At 53.6% G+C, this 10,934-nt stretch overlaps 1 non-coding gene across 1 annotated transcript; it reads left to right on the forward strand.

The window, feature by feature from the left end:
- Positions 1-582: 582 nt before the first annotated feature.
- Positions 583-733, forward strand: LOC138499272 (5.8S ribosomal RNA). Its single transcript, XR_011279291.1, has one exon. It is a non-coding gene; the product is annotated as a 5.8S ribosomal RNA (ribosomal RNA).
- Positions 734-10,934: the final 10,201 nt, after the last annotated feature.

Genomic DNA, 10,934 nt, shown 5'->3' on the forward strand with positions numbered 1-10,934 from the left:
CCTGACTGCTCTCGAGGGGTGCCTCCCCAGGCAGACAGGCACCCGGGCAAGCCAGGCATGAGCCATGGTGCAGCTGGCTCACTTGACGGTGGGCGCCAAGGTTCCAGCCGCCCACATCTGTGTGTGAGCAATGGCCAGGCCCGCTGGCACAGTGGGTGACCTTCCCTCTTGCCCAGGTACCTGGAGCTGGGTCCTATGCGGCCGGGCTGGGGTTTGAAGACTCTAGTGGTCCCACCCGACCCCCTGTCTGTGCTGTCTCTGGCCTGCCTCGTTGTCCATCTCCCAGCCCCCCCTCCCAAAAGGGAAGCGGAAGGGGTCGGGGAAGGATGAGTGGATCGGGCCGTGTGGGCAGGTGGCGTAGCGGCCTACCTCCATCCCCCTGGGAAGCGCTGTGCTGCTGCAGCTGGCGGTCAGGCTGAGCACCTGGATTATTATTTTTTATTTTTTTGAAACCACAATGGTTTCGGCCGAGCTAGACAGGGAGCTGGGTTGTCCTGCCACAGCCAGCGCTGCCTCCCCCAACCTCTCCTGTCCTGCACCGGCAGGGTCAGGCCGACGTCTAGGACAAAAAAAGTTGCCTGTGGCTCTTGGCGGTGGATCACTCGACTCGTGCATCGATGAAGAACGCAGCTAGCTGCGAGAATTAGTGTGAATTGCAGGACACATTGATCAACACTTCGAACGCACCATGTGGCCCTGGGTTTTTCCCGGGACTACGCCTGTCTGAGGGTCGCTTGTACATCAATCGCCCCGGGGTTCACTCCCAGGGGCGTGGCTGGGGCTGTCGCAGGGACCCCATTCCATTCATCCCCCTAAGGTCAGACCCCGATCAGCACCGTCGCTGGATCCTTGGATCTGGCACGCAAGCTCATTGCCGACGCGTCCTGGTTTCCCCAGTTTCCCCACCTCATGCTGGTTTCGGGAGGGCCGGGTGGCCGACGCGCCCCGGATGTGGTGGCGGCGGCAGCAGGCTTTAAAAAAGCCTGGCGCACCTTCACCCTACCCCAGGGCACCTGGCCGTGCTGTGTGTGGCTGTCTTTGGTGTCCCACGCCTGCCGGCGCAGGATGACCATGGAGCACGGACCTCGTGACCATGTGGGCTTCGGTCACAGATTGGGACAGAATACACTCGCCTGTGCCAAGGGCTGGGGCAACCCCCCATATGGGCCCGAAGCCAGCTGCCCTGAGCTTTGTGCTCCCCGACCACGGCCTCAGATCAGACATGGTGACCTGCTGAATTTAAGCATATTACTAAGCAGAGGAAAAGGAACTAACCAAGATTCCCTCAGTAACGGCCAGTGAAAAGGGAAGAGCCCAGCGCCGAATCCCCATTCAGCAGCAGGCGTGGGAAATGTGGCGTACAGAAGACCGACTCCCCGGCATCACTCAGGGGGCTCAAGTCCTTCTGATCGAGTCTCCCCACGCGGATGGTGTTAGGCCGATAGCGGCCTCTTGCACACCGGGATCAGGTCTTCTTGGAGTCAGGTTACTTGGGAATGCAGCCCAAAGCGTGTGGTAAACTCTTTCTAAGGCTAAATACGGGCGCGAGACTGGTGACCAACAAGTACCGTAAGGGAAAGTTGAAGAGAGTTCAAGAGGGTGTGAAACGGTTGAGCGGTAAACTGGTGGGGTCTGTGCAGTCCACCCACAGGATTCAACACGGCAGGCAGGTTGGTCACCTGGAACGGTGGAGGCCCTTGCGGGTCTGCGGCCCGGGCACATCCAGCCCCAGCAGGGTGCATTTGGGAAGGCCCCAGGGGGCAGGTGGCTCTCTGCTCCAGCAGAGAGTGTTACAGCCCCCTGACAGCAGTTTTGCTGTATCCACGGGGCTGAGGGAGATAGACCACCAACGGGCCCTTCTCCGGCAACTGTCCTGGCCCCTCTTGGGGGTTGCTAGAGTGGCCACGGGAGACGGGGCTCCCGATGTGACTGTGGTGGACTGCCCTCAATACACCCCAACCACGTCGTGCTGCCGGGCGGGGAGGCCCACAAAGGGCGCCAGGGGTCGGTTAACCACCCGACCTGTCTGGAAACACTGACTAAGAATATAATGCCTGCCCGAGTCAGAGGGATGAATGAAACCCTGTGATGTAATGATGTTGAGGGCCGGTGCCCGGCGATTGCAGTGGCATCCTATCGCGGTGGGCTCTCCACCGACCCGTCTCCCCCACTCTGTCAGAGATGATGCATGAGCGTGTGTGATAGGACCCGAAAGATGGTGAACTCGGCCTGGTGGAGGTCCGTAGCGGTCCTGATGTGTAAATCGGTCATCCGACCTGGGTATAGGGGCAAAAGACTAATCAAATGATATAGTAGCTGGTTCTCTCCGAAGTTTCACTCAAGATAGCTGGCGCATGGAAACCCCAGTTTTATCTAGCAAAGCGAATGATTAGAGGTCTTGGGGCCAAAATTATCTCAACCTGCTCTCAAGCTTTAAATGGGTATGAAGCCCGGCTTGCTGGCGTGGAGCCGGGTATTGTATGAAAGTGCTCAGTGGGAAACTTTTGGTAAGCAGAACAGGCGCTGCGGGATGAACCGCACCCGGGGTTAAGGCGCATGATGCAGATGCTCATCAGTCCCCAGAAACGGTGTTGGTTGATATAGACAGCAGGATGGTGGCCATGGTAGTCGGAATCCGCTAAGGAGTGTGTAACAACTCACCTGTCGAATCAACTAGCCCTGAAAATGGATGGCCCTGGAGCATCAGGCCCATACCAGGCCTGCGTTGAGAGCCGCGGGGGCTAAGTCAGGCGAGTAGGAGGGCTGCTGCAGTACGCACAGAAGCCCGGGGCGAGGGCCCGAGTGGAGCCGCCGCAGGTGCAGATCTTGGTTGTAGTAGCAAATATTAAAACGAGAACTTTGAAGAATAAAGTGGAGAAGGGTTCCATGTGAACAGAAGTTGAACATGGGTCAGTCAGTCCTAAGGGATGGGCTATGGCCTCCATTGCCCTCAGCCGATCGACAGGAAGTCGGGTTCAGATCCCCAAATCCAGAGTGGCAGGGACGGGTGCCCTTGCGGCGTCCAGTGCGGCAATGCAAATGATCCCAGAGAAGCCGGCGATAGCCGCACAGAGTTTGTTTTTTTTTTTGGGAAAAAATAATTTTTATTTTATATAACACACAATTCTTGGGACTTCCATCATCAGATTCAGCGTCAGAGTTTTACAATCAGCATTGTCCAGTCTCATGAAACTCCCTCCCCCCTAACTTGAGCCAATATGTCCATGTCATCATCCTGTGATTTTTCAGGCGGGTTTATCGTCGTCTCTTTATCCGTTTTATCATCGCTCTGATCAGACTGGGGGGGGCCACTCATGGTAGCCACCAGCTGCCTCCATTCAATTAGGGGTCTTACCTCCTCCTCCCCTCCCCTACAAACCGTGTCCCACCAAACAGCCGTTTCTGCCTCTGCCCATTTTAAGAGGTCAGCCCATCACAACTCTATCCTCGGCCTCTGGGCTGCCTTCCAGCACATTGCTATCCTTCGTTTGGCCAGGACATATGCTAGATCTTTCATTTTGCTTATGTGCTTTAAGTTACGTGGCCTAGGGAATCCCCCCCAGCATGCATGCCCAGGCCGACTTCACCTCCAGTGTAATACCGGTTCCTGCTAAGCGTGCCTTCACTTCTTGCCAAAACCGCCCCACCTCAGGGCAGGCCCAAAACATGTGGAGTAGCCCAGCCTCCTCCACCCCACACCTAGGGCATTTCTGAGTCGTATGGCCACCAAACCTAGCGATCTTACTGGGGGTGAGCTATGCTCTATGTGTGACATATAGTTGGATCTGCTGGAGCCTTGCGTTCCGGGACACTTTTTTATGATATCTTTGGGCTCTTTTCCAGAGCCCATCCGACATGGGCTCTCCCACCTCATCCTCCCAAAGTTGTCTGTTGGGTCAAGTCCTTCCCCACCTTGGACCCCAACAGCTCGTATATGCGGGAAATCTCATGCCCACCCTCTGAAATATCATATATAGCCTCCATGGTGGCATCCGGTTGTCCAGTGAGCACCTCTGTTGGCCACTTCACTCGTACTCTCTTGACTCTCTTAATTCTGGTGTAAGTTATGTACTGTCCTTTATGCACCCCAGTATCTTCGATCAGGTTCGGGAACTCTAATGCCTCCCCTTCCAGCCATATGTCTCCCAGGGTGGCCAGGCCCACTGGTTCCCAGTACTTGCGGACCCCTTGTATCAGCTGGGGATCCTCTCCACATAGTGCTGGAAGCGGCACCTGCATAGAGTACGGAACCAGGTGTCCCGCAATCTGCCACGTTCTGTGCCATATCTCCCATCCCAGTACCAGCAGCCCCGCCATCCCCCGGACCCTCGACTTGGACAGCCACACCACTTCTTTGTGAAAGAAGGGGAGCAGTTCCCTGCACAGCAGCCTGGTTTCTGCCGTCTCCTCGCCAGACAGCCATCTTGCTACATACTGCAGCTGCCCTGCCAGATAGTATAGCTCAAAATTTGGCAGGTTGATCCCTCCCCTATCACACGAGTTCTGTAGTTTCCAGAGGGCCACCCTGTTCCTGGAGTTGCCCCAGATGAAGCTCCTACACAGGCTATGGAGGCTAGCGAAAAAGCGCCTCGGGATCCCATGCGGGATGTTAACAAAGAAATGCAACAGTCTGGGCAAAACTACCATTTTTAGCAGAGCAGCCCTCCCCACCATAGCCAGGGGTAACCTGGACCAGAATCCCATGCTGTTCTTAATTCCTTCTACTGCTTTAACCGTGTTGCGTGCATGTTCTTCTGCCATATGGTATATGTCAATTCCGAGATATCGGAACGACTTTGTGTGCCAGGGTAATCGGCAACACTGGCAGACTCCTGGGCAAGACAAGCTTGCATCTCCCCAGAGGGAACACGCTAGACTTTTTGGGGTTAACCGCTATGCCAGAGAGAACGGCAAATTGCTCCATCATATCTAGAATATATTGCATGTTCTCTTCTGGGTAGCGTAAATATAACAGTATGTCGTCCGCATATAAAGAAACAAGGTGCATGCCATCCGCAGTGCGAATACCTATCTCCTCGTATTGCTGTCTCAGGCAGGTGGCCAATGGCTCCAGTGCCCATATGTATAACATGGGCGACCACGGGCAGCCCTGTCTAGTGCCTCTGCTTAGTTACCATTTGTCCGAAATGATAGCACCCGTTTTGACCCTGGCGATCGGGGAGCTGTATAACATTGTCACCCACCTGAGGTACCCCGGTCCCATTCCATAGCCTTTAAAGGTCGCGATCAACTAGGGCCTTTTCACTGGCTCGAAGGCCTTGACCGCGTCTAGTGAAACTATTGCCAATTCACCTGGGTCATTTTTTGTCTGGTCAAGGATATGATGCAGTCTTCTGAGATTATCAGTTATGTTCCTGACATAGCCCGTTTGGTCGGCGTGTATCAGTTTACCAATGACAGCCTTAAGCCTATTTGCCAGTACAGCAGTGAGGATTTTACTAACCTGATTGAGCATCGATAAGGGCCTGTTCGACCCACAATCAGTGATAGGCTTGCCCGGCTTCAGAAGCGGGATAATCACCGCCTCTCGCAGGGTCTCTGGTAGCCTGCCTTGCTCATACGACTGGTTAAGCATGGCCAGCAGCGGGGGAAGCAACTCTTGTTCATAGGTTTTATAAAATTCACTTGGAAGCCCATCGGACCCGGGGGCCTTACAGGTGGGCAAGTAGCGAACCACTAGTTTCAGTTCTTTCATCGTAATAGGGGCATCTACGTCTGCGCGTTCTGCCTCATCTAAGGTGGGTAGGCCCATGTCCTCCAATCTTACCCAAATTTCGTGGTCTCTAGGGCCACCTGGGTCCTCATAAAGATGTTTATAGAATCTCAGGAACTCCTCATTCACCCCCTCCTGGGTATTCTGAGTCCACCCTCCCTTGCCTTTAATTTCCCTGATCACCGTTCGCGGCGTCTCACTCTTGTATAGCCAGGCCAGCAACCTGCCCGGCTTATCTCCCCCTGCGTGCTGTCTCTCCACGTATTTCTTATAGCTTAGTTTACATAACCTATCCCAGCAGTCCCCACTGGCCTGTTGTAATTGCCTTATCCTGTCTCTGTCCTCATCAGCGGTGCCTTGCGTACGCATCCTGCCCTCCAACTCCTCCTCAATTCCCTTCCACTCTGCTCTATGCCCCCCTGGAGCCCCCTAGGCTTCGAAATGGCAACCCCCGCAAAACCACCTTAAACGCCTCCCAAACAGTTCCCATAGAGCTTACACTACCAGTATTTATCTCGAAGTACTCAGTGATCGCCTCTCTTAAATCCTCCCTGAATCCCGGGTCCTGTAGAGCCTCGGCTCTGAGTTTCCAAGTGGGAATCCGTGCCCTGGGAGGTTGATGCCGCCACTCCAGGACCAGGGGGGAGTGGTCCAAAAGCACCCTAGCTTTGTATTCCGCACCTTCCATCTCTCCTGCCAACTCTGTGGAGGCGAACACATAGTCTAATGTTGTGTGAAGGGCGTGGGGTGCCGTATAGTGCGAGTATTGTCTATCCACTGGATGCAACTGCCTCCAGACATCCACTAGGTCGAAGTCCCTCAGGAGGGCCTGCAGCACCTTTGCTGCTGGGGTTGGTTTGTCTATCTTACTATCCGATCTGTCAACATTAGGGTTAAGTACACAGTTAAAATCACCTCCCCAAATAATCCCACCACCCAGCAGAGGGCCGACTCTACCGTACAGGGTCCTAAAGTAAGCCGCTGTGTCCTGTTAGGGACATATAAATTTACAATACACACTTCTCGGTTTTCCAATATACCCTTCACAACAGTCAATCTGCCATCTGGGTCACCCGTGACCTGAAGCAGCTGAAATGGCACCTGCGGCGCCACCCAGATGATAACTCCTCTAGCGTAGGCCGAGTATGTGGATCCCACCAGGCACCCCCTCCACTTCTTCTTAACCACCTCCAATTTCTCCCTAGTGAGGTGGGTCTCTTGCAATAATGCTATGTCGGTCCTCATCCTTTTCAGATACATCATCACCTTGTTACGTTTCAGATAGCTGTTGAGGCCCCTGACATTCCAGGTAACCACTGTAAGGCACCCTGGCGCCATCACCATGATATCCCACCTCTTAAGGGTCACATTTTGGCTCAATACCCTTTCCCTCCCATCAAACTTCCCTCCAACCCCCTTCCCAACTCCCCACCCCCCAACTTCAAACCACTGCACACCCCTCTCACCCTCCCACCTCCCCCCCTTCGTCTACCCCAACCCCAACAAGTGCCCAGCTCCATCCCTGGATCTCGGGCCCCCCTGCGTTTGGTTCTGCCCTAAAAGTCCCCAGCCCAGAACCCAGCAGGGTGTCACCGAACTACCAGTGACCTAACTAAACTATTCGCTATGGGGGTGTGAGGTCATGCTCCGTATAGCTCCTATATCTATATCAAGGTTTCCAGTGCCACTGTCTCATATTTATAATTGTAGCTCTGAACATACTCCTCTGCCGGTATATGCAATGCTATATTCAAGTCTCCACCTTCTGCTCCCTGGATGTCCGGTTCCTGGGGACAGCTCTGCGCATCTAACCATCCCATGGCGTCCTCTGGGGTGTCAAAAAACAAGGTTCTGCTCTTGTAGTTTTACAAAGGTAGCGGGCGCCCCTCTCTCGCAAGAACAGACATGATAACCTGTTCAGTGGTTATTAACCACTTGAGAGTTCGCAGCCACTGCTTTTACTCACTGTGCCTTTCACAGATGGGAAATATCCATTTGCATATCAGTCTTTGTCCTGCCCAGGGGCAGTCCAGCACCGAAATACAATGGCAATTCCAATCTGAACGAGAGTACCACCAGCAACCCCATACACGTGTTTCACCCTTGTTGGGGATCATCAGTGAGGTGAAGCTGATGCCTCTCTAAGCACAGTGAGAGGGAGACCACGTCTGGTTGCCCCCAGGAGACCTAGGGTTACCAATCCCAGGTTCCTTAAAAAATTGTTTTACAAAGGTAGCGGGCGCCCCTCTCTCGCAAGAACAGACATGATAACCTGTTCAGTGGTTATTAACCACTTGAGAGTTCGCAGCCACTGCTTTTACTCACTGTGCCTTTCACAGATGGGAAATATCCATTTGCATATCAGTCTTTGTCCTGCCCAGGGGCAGTCCAGCACCGAAATACAATGGCAATTCCAATCTGAACGAGAGTACCACCAGCAACCCCATACACGTGTTTCACCCTTGTTGGGGATCATCAGTGAGGTGAAGCTGATGCCTCTCTAAGCACAGTGAGAGGGAGACCACGTCTGGTTGCCCCCAGGAGACCTAGGGTTACCAATCCCAGGTTCCTTAAAAAATAGTTTTACAAAGGTAGCGGGCGCCCCTCTCTCGCAAGAACAGACATGATAACCTGTTCAGTGGTTATTAACCACTTGAGAGTTCGCAGCCACTGCTTTTACTCACTGTGCCTTTCACAGATGGGAAATATCCATTTGCATATCAGTCTTTGTCCTGCCCAGGGGCAGTCCAGCACCGAAATACAATGGCAATTCCAATCTGAACGAGAGTACCACCAGCAACCCCATACACGTGTTTCACCCTTGTTGGGGATCATCAGTGAGGTGAAGCTGATGCCTCTCTAAGCACAGTGAGAGGGAGACCACGTCTGGTTGCCCCCAGGAGACCTAGGGTTACCAATCCCAGGTTCCTTAAAAAATAGTTTTACAAAGGTAGCGGGCGCCCCTCTCTCGCAAGAACAGACATGATAACCTGTTCAGTGGTTATTAACCACTTGAGAGTTCGCAGCCACTGCTTTTACTCACTGTGCCTTTCACAGATGGGAAATATCCATTTGCATATCAGTCTTTGTCCTGCCCAGGGGCAGTCCAGCACTGAAATACAATGGCAATTCCAATCTGAACGAGAGTACCACCAGCAACCCCATACACGTGTTTCACCCTTGTTGGGGATCATCAGTGAGGTGAAGCTGATGCCTCTCTAAGCACAGTGAGAGGGAGACCACGTCTGGTTGCCCCCAGGAGGCCTAGGGTTACCAATCCCAGGTTCCTTAAAAAATAGTTTTACAAAGGTAGCGGGCGCCCCTCTCTCGCAAGAACAGACATGATAACCTGTTCAGTGGTTATTAACCACTTGAGAGTTCGCAGCCACTGCTTTTACTCACTGTGCCTTTCACAGATGGGAAATATCCATTTGCATATCAGTCTTTGTCCTGCCCAGGGGCAGTCCAGCACCGAAATACAATGGCAATTCCAATCTGAACGAGAGTACCACCAGCAACCCCATACACGTGTTTCACCCTTGTTGGGGATCATCAGTGAGGTGAAGCTGATGCCTCTCTTGTAGAAAACCTTCAGTTTAGCTGGAAAAAGCAGCATGTACCTATGGCCTGCATCCCGCAATCTTCTTTTCACGGACCCAAAGTTCATGCGGCTGCGCTGTACTTGCAAGGTATAATCCGGGTATGCCGTTATGTTCGCAGCACCTCTTTGTATCGTGCCGCCCTTCCGAAAGTGTTCAAGGATTTTTTTCCCGGTCCCGGTAGTTTAGGATCTTCGCTATCACCGGCCTGGGGGGGGGGGGTAGGGTGGCTTCCTCATCAGGGCCCTGTGTGCCCTCTCTACAGCGAACCCCTAGGACAGAGCTTCCCCGGTTATCTCCTGTAATAGCATAGACTTGATGTATTCGTAGGGTTAGTTCCCTCAGCTCCTTCCGACAATGGGAATATTGTTCCTTCGGGCGCGTCCCTCCGCCTCTTCCGACCTGCTCTCCAGATTGCCCATACGTTGTACCAAGGCGTGAAGTTCAGATTTATGGGCAGCACAGGCTGCTGTGTTCGGGGCCACCTCTTTTTCCAGGTCCTCCATGCGCTCAGCCAACAATCGTACGTCTTGCCGGAGAAGATTTACGTCGTCCTGCACCGCTCCAACTTTGAGCTCAAGTACAGCTTTCAATTCATGATTGCCAGGCCCAGTTTGGTCTCCAAGGCCACTTTCAGGTCCGCAATCGCCGCAAGTACCTCCTGGTTGCCCATAATGTCTGGGCCCCCAGCGGGGGTCCTGTCTTTCTTCCTGGCCCCTTCTGCACCTGGTGGTGTTTTGGCAAAATCGTCCAGTGTGGGCTGCTTGCCTTTCTGTCTGATGGGTTTGTTGGACATCTTGTTGCGTCAGGGTAAAGTGAGTCGGCCCCAAAACTTGCTGTCCTCTTTTAGAACGTGCTAAATTGCCTAAAATGTCTAGGCCCGGCCTGATCGTTTCAGGGTTGTCCTCCAGCGACCTCACCTATTTCTAGAATGGACTGTGTCCTCCCATGTACCCATGTGGGTTCATTCAGCCTTCACAGGACTAAGGACCCTGCCCCAGTCGATCTAGCTCCCCGGGCTGTCTGCCTGTCGCTGGTGTGGCTCTGCGGGCTCCGGTGGCCACTCTTGCTGGTCCCCACTTTCATGGGGCAACCCCGTACACCTTCATCTGCAGTTACCTCTTGCGGCCACCTCGGGCACGTTGTCTGCGTCTCTTTGTTCCCACTTCAGGCGGCTGCAAGTCTCTGTGTTTCTGTCTAAGCCTGTCTGTGCCGCTCGGGTGGCTGGATCAGCATTCGTAAATCAATCATAGGCATGTCTTGTTCTTCGTTGTGCTATTGTGTTTACTAGCCTCCACAGGATAGTTTAGTGGAGTTTGTTGCAGGTTGGGTTGCCGATGTGTGCCTGCGCCTCTTCGTCTCATGGTGCGGCGCTGGGTTTATTGTGTCATGGGCATTTCAGCTTATCAGCTGTCTGTGAGCAGCAACGGTGCTCTTTTCTCTCCTCCCATCACCTCGTTAAAGGAGACGGACGCTCCCAGCGTCGCCTCCCTCTGATCGATCCGCTTGGTGCACAGCGTACCGGGCAGCTCCCTGCGTCTATATACACGCGCGCATTGGCGCCATTTTGAATGCGCTATCCAAGCTCCGCATCGCAGCCC

The sequence above is a fragment of the Ambystoma mexicanum genome, chromosome 5q (assembly GCF_040938575.1).
Source record: "Ambystoma mexicanum isolate Mex_15411 chromosome 5q, UKY_AmexF1_1, whole genome shotgun sequence".
Taxonomy (NCBI): domain Eukaryota; kingdom Metazoa; phylum Chordata; class Amphibia; order Caudata; family Ambystomatidae; genus Ambystoma; species Ambystoma mexicanum.